The following is a 12259-nucleotide window of genomic DNA, read 5'->3' on the forward strand; positions in this document are numbered from 1 at the left end:
ATCATTTGAAATACTTCACATCCTTTTTTTTATATCCTTTTTATCATTTGAAATACTTCACATCTTTTTTTATGGTTTGGAATACAAAATCTAAGTTCACATCGTCCACCAGAGACAAAAATAAATTAAATTTAGAGACGCGGATTGCTTGCTTACTCGAATAGATTACACAATGAATGCAGTAGGTGTTATAATGTGAGTGTATTTTTTTCACCTCAGCCATATATTTGTTTTGTTTGGAAGAGAGGCATGATGATGCCGTGGTCGATGTATTGAGGTCATGATATATGTTGTGTCAGTTAAACAAAACAGTGAAGAGGAAGCATGGAAATCTCACACTACCAAACAGACACCAATACGGGTTGATTGATTAATGATAGGAGTGTTTCTATAAACACTTTTATTTTGTTTTGTTTCAATGATAAGAGTGTTTCAATGTCAAATATAGATACTTTTATTTTGTTTGCATCAGATGAGATGCATCGTGCAGCGCTCCATCAATTCAACCGATAAGCTATTAGGCAGTGTCGTGTCCATTAAACAGAAACAGAAAGGTGTAAATGATTATAACATAAAACTCTCAAACACCCATATTGGAATGATGTAAAATTTTCCTTTATTGCGTATACATCACTATACACGTGGTGTAAAATTTTCCTTTATTGCATATAGATCACTATACACGTGAGGGAAAGAGAGGTTTTATTGATTTGTTTGTTTGGTCGCATAACAGCCGACGAATGACTGGTGACTCCTGGCATGAATGAATGATTGAATTAGATGAGTGGGCATCAACCCAAGAATTTCCTTTGGAGAAGTTGCACGAGGGAGGCATCGATCTTGAAAGCTTTGGCCAGAAGGGAGGCATCAACCGGGGGAGAGGCTCCAAACAAGGATTGGGCGACCTGCTGGGTTCCCGGAAGCTGGCTGCTCAGTGTAGAGATGGCCACAGCGTTGCCATAGCCCACGTTCTGTTGGAAGTGCACCAGACCTTTGGGTAACACGAACACGTCTCCCTTCTCAAGCGTTTTGCTGAACAATTTATTGGCAGTGGTGATAAAGCCGACTGAGAGAGTACCCTCCATGACCACCAAGATTTATGTGCCCCGCGGATGAGTGTGAGGGGGATTAAGGCCGAGAGGAGCAGCGAAATCAATCCTGTTGGGGATTTTTCTGGTAAATTCCCAAAAACAAACAAACTGAACACACACAGAGACAATGCTCTGTTTCTCTGCCACAGGATCTTTTTGTGCACAGGGAAGCTTAAAATAAAATGTCTCAGAACAGAGTATTACACACCACATAAATATTTGTATTCATTAAAGATATAATGCCTGATACAAACTTCATCCTCTTTCACTCAGAGGGATTTACCAAAAATACATTCAACCAACAAAAATAAAACTTTGTCTCTTCCTGAGATTTTACACTGCGGTGTGTAAAAATCTCTTTTTCTTTTACTGCTGTAAAACCCCTTTTACATTATTGCTGTAAAACTATTGTTACATATGCAGTAAAATTTTTACATTACATTCACAAAAAAAATCTTTACTCACACTATACGATTCTCCATACTTCCTCCTCGTTTGGGCAACCAACCAAAATTACATTTCAACCTCTGTTCACTGTTGTGAGTTTTATAAAATACAAAATCATTCACCAAACAAAACTCCCGTGCTTCTTCACTTATGCACTGTTGTGCGATATTTCACCTTGCTTCACACTGGTCAACAAAAATATTACCTAAGCTTATGCGCTCCCCCCATTTTTCTTTATGCACTGCTGTGCAATATACATTGGTTTTCTGCTGCTGCCTCGTTCTTCAAATGGTCAACACATAAAAACTATCTGCTGCTCCCCTGTTCTTTCGCTGCTGCGAGCTCACACATTGCACTACTGTGTGAAAACTTGGTTTTCAGACGCATGAGTTTCATATTACAAAAATGGTCAACTACAAATAAAAAGACTTCACATTTTCTTTAATGTGTATGCCACACAAACACATAACATACACATACCCATACCTCCGACATTAAAAAACATTAATACTTCACGTATGCATATGACAATTTATTAAATGCCTTCATATCAAAACTGCGGTCAATCAATCTTTAATTTTACTCCACGCAATGTAATTAATTTGATGCAGGCTCGTATGCTACTTTGGTTGATGGACGACAAAGAACGATCAAGCAAATCGGACGGTGGACGTAGATTTCAGGAGGCCTTTTGCTGCTGAACGTTAGGCTCCAAAATGTCAGTTCTACTGACGTATACAGAGGACCACACGTCCAAAAATGATTGCATCGGAGGCGAGCATACGGAAACTGCCTCACAGCAAAAGGCGGTCCGATGAGTGTCGGGTGGTTTGGAGGAGCGGTTTTGGGTGCATTAACTGTTGTTTCACGGTTTTGTCGTCGTTGTCCACAACGCCTGCAGTTGGAATTAATATTCCAACACTCCCCTTTAATTTCAACTGCTGGGCATTCAATCATACCCAAACACTTCCTCACATAGAGGGATTCACCAACACTGCTGTTACAAAGACATCTTCCTCACATAGAGGGATTCACCAACACTGCTTCTGATGCAGTTCCACAAACAACAAAATAGTCTTCCTCTTAACAGAGGGATTCACCTGAGACTGTGCTGAAGAGCACCTTCCTCATGACAGAGGGATTCACCTGTGACTGTGCTGAAGAGCACCTTCCTCATGACAGAGGGATTCACCAGTATATGCTGAAAAGCATCTTCCTCTTGACAGAGGGATTCACCATTTTATTATTACATAAATCAACACATATATTCTATGCACTGTTGTGCATCTCCCCTTGATTGTTCGCTGCTGGCTTGCCTCTGCAATTCGCACTGTTGCGCGTAAAAATTTCTCACACTGCTGTGTTCGTTACCCTCACTGCACTTCTATGCATCTCATTCTATTTTATTCATTCGCTGCCCTTTTCGTTTCACTCATTACACTGCGTTACTTGCATATAAAATGAATCATCCTCACGCTGCTACGCTTCATTCTCCACACAAAAAAAATTAATACGGGATGCCCCTGTTCCTTTTTACACCCTTGCTTCACACAATCTTCGTCTTCATTTTTTTTATTTACACAATGCATTGCTGTGCATCTTTCAAAAACAAAACACTCTTTCTCTTCTGGAACAATTACTCTGTCCCAGCTTACAAATTTACACTGTTGTGTGTAAATATTTCTTACATTCACTGTTGTTGCATATATTGCATTTCAGTTCAATGAACAACACACTCACTGCACTTACATTCACTGTTGTAAAGAAAAATTTCTTTTACATGTGCTGCTACCCATTACATTTCGTTTCTTCAACAAAAAAAACTTCATGCTGCTGCATTTTTCATATTCACATTGCTGTGTGTTTTTACTACATATTCTCCAACAACAAAAACAAGACTTACATTACCCTTTTCACTGTTGTGTGAAAAATTTCATTGCATTCTTAAACATTGGGCATTTACGCTCCGTTGCGTTTTGCCGTCTTCTCATTACCACAAAAAAATTTCCATGTTGTTGTGCATTCTAATCCATGTGCTCCACACACAAAAGTTTCCACGCTGCCCCTGTTCTATGTTCTTCCTTCGCACTACTGTGCGGGTCTCCTTGCTTTGCATTACAATGCATATAATTCATAAAGAAAAATTTTTTCGGAACTGCTATGCATTCTACTGCTTCTCATTTTTCTTATCGCGCTGCTGCACTTCACATTTCAACGCTGCCCATTTTTCTTCTCCGCACTTCTGTGCATATTGCATTGCATATGTGATAAAAAAACAAGGCAAAAACATTACATTTTTCAACACCGTTGCGTATTACATTTCAGAGGGATTAACAAAAAGATTTCATTTGCGCTCTGCTGCGCTGCAATACATCCTCCACGCAATCTCCATGCCCTGCAGACTTTTCTTCTCTGCTTTTATGGCAGATTTAATTCCATATCTCTCCCCTATAACAAGATCTTCATCAAAGAATGACTGTTAAAACAGTTCAGCAATAATGATCAATAATTACAAGCTCCCCTTAACTGTATGCATTGTCTTTTTTTTAGCAAAGTTTTCTCAAAAGAAACTTAGATCAGCTGGAGAGCTCAAGGGACTTTCAGACTGTATTTCCTTCCTTCTCCATACTTGTGTAACTTTCTTCTTTTGCATGGGTCTAGCTTGTGTAAAGGCCCATGATAAGTTACAATCACGTACCATATGCCTAATGTTATGACACTTGAAACATTCTACATTGTTCATGAATAAGAATTCATGATTTCTTCTTGCAAAATTGTTTCTTGGAGATTGTCGGAGACTACAACATCTATCTCTATGAAATGATCTACAGTCTTTTGCCATATGACCAAAGTTTGAACAAGAGTAACAATAACCATAAAATGAACTTTGGTACCTGGGAGATGGAGGTTTCCTTGATGTACTTCTGAAGCCTTGCTGCCTTGAGATTCTTTGATGATAATCATTGCATCTTGCCTCTTTGACATCAGCTACATTTCTTCTTGGAGTAGGACTTCTATTGTAGCCTTGATCTTTCTCCTTGCCTTTGCTGGAACTAGGAGCATCACAATTTCTTTCTGGCTTCTTCACATCTCCTTTGCTTAAAGCATATTCATTCTTATTTGAGGGTTCACCTACGTACCTGAGTCCTGATTTATCAGATGGAGATCTGTGATAGCTAAGCATGTCATCCAAGGCTTGAGAGCTCTTCATGATTTTGTTCATCCCTTCAACCTTTTTTCTGAGGAGGACAATCTCTTCTTCCAATCTTTCACACTCATTATTCTTCTTTGTAAGTTGTTCCTCAGTTTCTTCCTTGCTACGAGTAGCTTCAACTGCTACTATTTTAAGGGAGATAATTTCTGTCTTCATTTTGGTGATTTCTGCTTGACTGCTCTCCATTTTCTTCTCAGCTCCTTGTGCCTGCTTCCTGGCTTCTTGTAGTTCAGACTTAAGGGAGGAGACCTCTGCCTTGTACTGTCCAATCTCTTCTACAAGTTTGTTCACTCTCTTGTGCTTTTGTTCAAGTTGATTTGACAAAATATCTTCCTGCTTCTTTGCTCTATTTAACTAATTTGTCATGGATATGACTTCTTCATGATGCTTCCTCTTGCTTTCATCAAGTTCCTTCTTAAGCTTGGCGAGCTCGTCATCCCTTCCTTTTACTTGAAGTTTGATGAGGTCAACCTTCTCACATTCAGCTTCTATAATGGGTTCAGAATTTTCTTCTTCACTGATGGTCATGGTCAGTGCTCCCTTTGCATGAAGGTCATGAAGTTTGTCCCATATCTCCTTTGCTGATGAATATTTTCCTAATTTCTTCTTTACAGAATCAGGCAGCCCATCCAAGATAGTCTTTGCTGCCTTTGCATTGTGCTCCTTGGATTCTTTATCCTTCTTGCTATCATCAATCACTGATTCCCAGATTTCAATCCCTTCAGACTTCAAGAAAGTCCTCATTTTTATTTCCCATAAATCAAAGTTCCCATCGAACCTTGGAGCCTCAAATAGAATGCTTTCAAATAGATTGTTTTCTATTTTAATAGAAGAGGGAGACACAACCTTAGGAGGATTGGAGGCTTTCTTCTTTGACCTTGCCATTTTTAACTATGCTTCAAATCCCTCACTATGTATTTAAAATGATTGACTGTTTCTTCAATAGCAACACAGAAAATTAATCTGAGAAATACCTGAAACCTTTTGCTGAGTCTTCACACTGCTAGAGAAGCTTTTTCTGCTGCAACAAAAGGAACTCCTTCCTTCAGCTTCTTTGACACTTCAAAGAGCCTGAACAAGCTCTCTCACCATCAAAGAGCTTGGACCAGCTCCGATACCACTGTTGGGGATTTTTCTGGTAAAATCCCAAAAACAAACAAACTGAACACACACAGAGACAATGCTCTGTTTCTCTGCCACAGGATCTTTTTGTGCACAAGGAAGCTTAAAATAAAATGTCTTAGAACAGAGTATTACACACCACACAAATATTTGTATTCATTAAAGATATAATGCCTGATACAAACTTCATCCTCTTTCACTCAGAGGGATTTACCAAAAATACATTCAACCAACAAAAATAAAACTCTGTCTCTTCCTGAGATTTTACACTGCGGTGTGTAAAAATCTCTTTTTCTTTTACTGTTGTAAAACCCCTTTTACATTACTGCTATAAAACTATTTTTACATATGCAGTAAAATTTTTACATTACATTCACAAAAAAAATCTTTACTCACACCATACAATTCTCCATACTTCCTCCTCGTTTGGGCAACCAACCAAAATTACATTTCAACCTCTGTTCACTGTTGTGAGTTTTATAAAATACAAAATCATTCACCAAACAAAACTCCCGTGCTTCTTCACTTATGCACTGTTGTGCGATATTTCACCTTGCTTCACACTGGTCAACAAAAACATTACCTAAGCTTATGCGCTCACCCCATTTTTCTTTATGCACTACTATGCAATATACATTGGCTTTCTACTGCTGCCTCGTTCTTCAAATGGTCAACACATAAAAACTATCTGCTGCTCCCCTGTTCTTTCGCTGCTGCGAGCTCACACATTGCACTACTGTGTGAAAACTTGGTTTTCAGACGCGTGAGTTTCATATTACAAAAATTGTCAACTACAAATAAAAAAGACTTCACATTTTCTTTAATGTGTATGCCACACAAACACGTAACATACACATACCCATACCTCTAACATTAATACTTCACCTACGCATATGACAATTTATTAAATGCCTTCATATCAAAACTGCGGTCAACCAATCTTTAATTTTACTCCACGCAATGTAATTAATTCGATGCAGGCTCGTATGCTACTTTGGTTGATGGACGGCGGAGAACGATCAAGCAAATCGGACGGTGGACGGAGATTTCGGGAGGCCTTTTGCTGCTGAACGTTAGGCTCCGAAATGTCAGTTCTGCTGACGTATACAGAGGACCACGCGTCCAAAAATGATTGCATCGGAGGCGAGCGTACGGAAACTGCCTCACAGCAAAAGGCGGTCCGATGAGTGTCGGGTGGTTTGGAGGAGCGGTTTTGGGTGCATTAACTGCTGTTTCACGGTTTTGCCGTCGCTGTCCACAACGCCTGCAGTTGGAATTAATATTCCAACAAATCCGAGCCAAGGAGATTCCCAAGGTGTTTAAGCCTGGTATCTGCATTACATTGGCTGGAGTGACGTTGGATCCCATCATGTTACCTGTATCCCCTGCAATATCTAGGCCCCTGAACATGAAGTCATCTGCAGTAACCATGCTTGCATCCGTACACGGGAACCCGTTCACATTAACTGCAATTACAGTCAAATAAACATATATATATGATCAGATTATATTATTATTCACATCGCATGAAACGAATCGAAACCCTAATCGCATGATCAGATTATATTGTTATTCACATCGCATGAAACGAAACGAAACCCTGATTAGCAAACACATGATCAAGGCCTCAAACTCAAAGTCTTACATACCTCCACTCGTCCTGTCAGCCACGCAAACGTCTTGTAAAGGATCTGCATCACCTACACGCACAATATTAACAATATTATGCGCCACTAGTACTACAAGCGCTAGCGCTAGAAAGGATTTCATGACTGGACTGCAGCTAACTGACAGGCAACTATTCTTCGATTCGATTCGAGTAGATGCTCTCTCTTATCTGATCAGATCCTTAGATGATAGATGGAGTTTGGTGAAATATGAAGAGCATTCTTCCTTTTTATAACAACAACGCCGCCAACGCCAAGTTCTTGAGCTAAATTTGCTTGCTTGATGGACTCCTTCTTTGTACTTGGACGCGGTTGTCTGTTCAGAAATTAAAATTGAAAATGACGCAGTCATTAGCTACCCAATCCGGTCTGCCACATATGACCGCGTCCTCATTGATACTGATTCTGGTTGCGTCTCAACCAAGATTGGTTGAAGGGATATATGTTTTAGATGCTGTCAACAATTTCGTGTTTCTTCGAGCAGACTTGGTCACTCTGTCTACTCGTCTCTGTTTTTCGTTTATTTGTTAAACAGAATAGAATAATATTTCGTTAGAAATATTTCTTTTAAATAAATTATATGTATAAACATTGCAGCAAGTCGTCCACCATGGGGAAAAAAATAAATATTATTGGTTAAACAGAATAGTATTTCGTTCGAAATATTTCTTTTAAATAAATTATATATATAAACATTGCAGCAAGTCCTCCACCATAGGAAAAAAACAATATTTATCAATCAATGTGATGTTTAATATACTATTATGTATTTATCACGCGCATCTAGTGTACCAAACAATCTCCATCTTCCCATCTCCAAACATAACATATATCGGTATGAGGAGCCGTTCAAACTTTGTTTTACGCAAACTACCCTAATCCTTACTTTGAAAAACAACAACTTCATTTTGGCGCTTGTCGTTTCTATGGATATTTTGTCATCTTTAGATTTAAATTGTTTCCGTGATAAAAAAATTATTTGCAAATTTATCTTTCGTATTCACATTTCAATTTGGTTTTACTTTACGTTTGCTTAAAATTTTCATGTGTTTTAGAGTTAATTTATAAAATTTAAATTAATATTTTTGTGATAAAATATGTGTGTTAGGCAGATAATTTGATTTAAAATAATTGGGAATCACTTTCCCAATTGTTGCATAGATGATGTACATCCGCAATCACCTCCATTAAAGACCCAATACCATCTTCTTCATCTACGCCTCATTAGCAAAAGCAGAATGCTCGCAAATGCATCTTTAGGGAGATAATGAGGCATGTATTACGCATTCTCTACTAAATGTCGAACTTCTCTCTTTTCTCAAATAGGTTTAATGGGTTTGTCATCCCCATTTCCTCTTGTAGAATAAAGCCCAAGAGCAATTTATCAATGATATAACGAGTATTTGCGATGTTGCAGAGTTAATTTGTGAGGCCCACGAGAGAGACCTCAAATAGTCTCTTCTTGAGTTCCCTGTCGGGAGAACCCCACCACAATTTTCATGCATAGCTTATGCCCATACTCTTACGACAATCCCTGATTAATTAACTTTTCCTTCCCATATGTTGGGTTGGGCATAAATTAAGTTTGCTTGAAACCAGGTGTGATTTTGGTTTCACTATATTTTTCTTTCTTTTCTGCATGGAAGTTACTGGCTCAGTTCTCCCAATTATTTTTCTTTATTTATGACTCGCTGTATCAATGGGATCCCAATTTACATTTACTACAAAAATAAGGGCGTGGTGATTTACTTCGGGTTTATGGAGATAGTGTAATCCTTCATCAATTCTCCCTATTCTAAGCTACCCACACATCAAAAAAACTGTAAATATCATGTTCATTTTAAGGCTATCAAGCAAAAGCATAGATTATACTTGGAACATAATTATAAGCAAAGCTCAAAGGACTGAAACTAACTGCTAAGATAATATAATTTTAATAATGTCTATAAATGGACAAATTCATTGGGACCCAAAAGGACAATCTATTAGTGACATACATAAGGAGTGCGAAAGCATCTCCTATAATCTAAGGATAGGAAAGAGGGAGTCTGCCATAGATGAATAGCTATAGGTTGTCTTTTGTTGAGTCCCTCCCTTAAATACTAGGGTCTTATAGATCTTGGCCAAAGACATTCATTATCCGAAAGGAGGAAACACCATATCTATGACAAGGTTAACTTCACTGGGAGGGGAAATTTCCTCATTTGAGCTTTAATTACAAAAACACCTAACTATCTTTGTTCCATCAAATATACTGTTAGGATGTAATCGTTTTTTTCTCTCCTCGTATTAGAGTTATGAGGTATGAATGATACATATGTCGACAATCCATACTTATGTTATTCTTCTCCCAAAACATTCATCATTTATGGCTGATCCCTATCTGAACTTCTCCAAAAGTACTTTCTCGAGACATTCTTTCCAACTATTTTTGACACATCATCATGATTCCTATGTCATGTCAATTGTGTCCCACATCTTCTTCTTAATTGCAATGTTTTCCGCCAATCCAACATCGGGTTGGGTTCTCCTCTAACATGAACAACTTCAATACTCTGAAATGATTTCTTTTACTTCCAGCACCATTCCACACAACATGTGATTTTCCCAATAATTGCTTGCAACGTGTTCATTCATGAAATTATTTAGGAGCTTCGAGTTTCCTTTTGTGATAACTTTGGAATATTTCATTTTATTTAACACATTTTATTCTTTTGATTAGTGCTTGCCTCTCATCCTTATAGTTTGACACTTGCCAAAATCTCCTAACAATTTAATGATTTATCTTTGATAAATCCACCCATGCTATATATTCCTAGGTTTCCTTTAAAATCCCCTTCGATATTAACTTTTACGAATACCGAGGGTAATGATTTCTACGGCTGCTCTGATTATTAAAATATTGTTTTTCCTATTTTCTTCTAAATAGAGATTTATTTTCTGAGGAAAATTTTCAAATAAGCTAGGATTATGGCCAGGGAGATTTTCTTATTAGATTTGGATGTCTCTAGTATCACTTTCTTGACCTAAAACCAAATATCTCATGGGCATAGATTTTAATCTTCAAACATCCCACCATTTATATCTTTTCAACTAAATGAGATTACAAATCCTCGGATGATTTTTCAAGGAAAAACTGTTTTCAAAATGGGAGATTTTGAGGGAGGTTTCCCTCATTTTCTTTGAGAGATACTTCACCTGGTTAGTCCTTGAAAACCCTTTTTTTTCGCCAGTCTCAATAAAGTACCATACTTTATTGATCATTTCGCATTTCAACAGTAGGTGTTGGCTGATTTTAACATCTCTCATGGATTGTTTCAGCTTGTTGGCCCAATATCCCCCCTCATTTTCAGAGCTTTTCTATTAGGATTTTTTCTATTTATAACCAAAGATAAGTTGGGTTATCCTAGAAGGTATTCCAAACGCTGGGAATGAAATTTTTTTTCTGAAGTTTTTATTTATTGGAGATCTGTTGATTCAGGATTGGTTTGTAATACTCTCGGATGTTATGACTCTTCGCCCCATCCTTGTTTCATCTAAGTGAATCACTATATTCCTTTATAAAAATTCTTCTCTGATATAAGTTTTTATCCAAAATTATCTTTTCCTCCTCACTAGCCGCAATAGTCTAATCTCTAGTCTTCTTCCATTCGTGAAAAGGGACCAATAATCTATGGCATATTTCATTCATCCTGTATTGGTTATTGCTTCCTTGATTCTTGATGATCCGTCGGTTTCTTTGCAGGAACAGTCCAGCTACAGAATTGAACACTAAAATCAACCACCTCAGGAATTTGAAATGTTTGGTCCTCCCACCGAGCTTGCATTTGGTTAAAATAAGCCTCCTTAACTGCAAATTTCCTGGCAACTTTCTTCAGTCTAGCAATTTCAAAGTTGGCCAATTCCAATCTCCTTTTCAAGTCTTCCACACTATCTTCTTCTTGAATGGAAACTGTTTTTCCTTTATCCTTTCTTTCATGAGGCTGTGTCACCTCCCCTGTTTCATTGCTCTTGGCGGTACCTCCTGTATTTGTTTAAACTTCCTCGTTATGGGTCTCCTGGGCTTAAAGACAAGTTGATCAACTTGATCATCAAACTTGAGTTTCTTTGAGGCTTTAAATCTCTTAGCCTTGTCTTTTCCTGACTCTATCAAATCTGCTTGAACTAGTGGTGATTCTTCAATGTCAATGGCTTGCAATAAGTCATTTAAGTCTCCCTTTGAAACAGGGCTTTCTTCAATAATCATTGATTTGCCTTTCTCTTTACCTACCTGGCTCCTAGTCCTTCTTCTTTGAACTCCTTCACCTGTGCTTGATTCATGTGCACTTTCTTTAACCTGACTTTTCTCTTTAAAGGACTGCTGGGGTGTATCCTGGATAGTCAGTGGCCTGGTGGATTCTCTTACTTGTTTCCTTGCCTTTAACTTTGAAAATCTCTTGGATCTTGTTTCTGCCTGATGACCAGTTGTTGTTGGAAGATCTTTTGCAGCTTGAGGGCTGAGACCGGTCTCGTTCTTGAAACCAGACATGAAAATGAATGTGTGCCAGTCCCTACCTACCCTCTGAAGTTCATGCAGAACAATCAACTTAACCAAGCCATGGTGGAACAATGAAGTCTCACAGGCTTCTTTTCTTAGCTGCACCTTGTCACACATTTTGCTTAAGCTGCGGAATAAGTAAAAAGGTAGATCAATAGATGTCTTTCCTGTGAAATGCAAC

At 38.1% G+C, this 12259-nt stretch overlaps 1 pseudogene; it reads right to left on the minus strand.

Annotated features, from left to right (window-relative positions):
* Positions 1–692: 692 nt before the first annotated feature.
* LOC149257242 (germin-like protein 1-1) lies at positions 693–7644 on the minus strand (annotated as a pseudogene).
* Positions 7645–12259: the final 4615 nt, after the last annotated feature.

This window comes from Pinus tabuliformis, chromosome 6 (assembly GCF_031772625.1).
Source record: "Pinus tabuliformis cultivar Carrire ecotype Pingquan chromosome 6, CPIR1, whole genome shotgun sequence".
Taxonomy (NCBI): Eukaryota; Viridiplantae; Streptophyta; class Pinopsida; order Pinales; family Pinaceae; genus Pinus; species Pinus tabuliformis.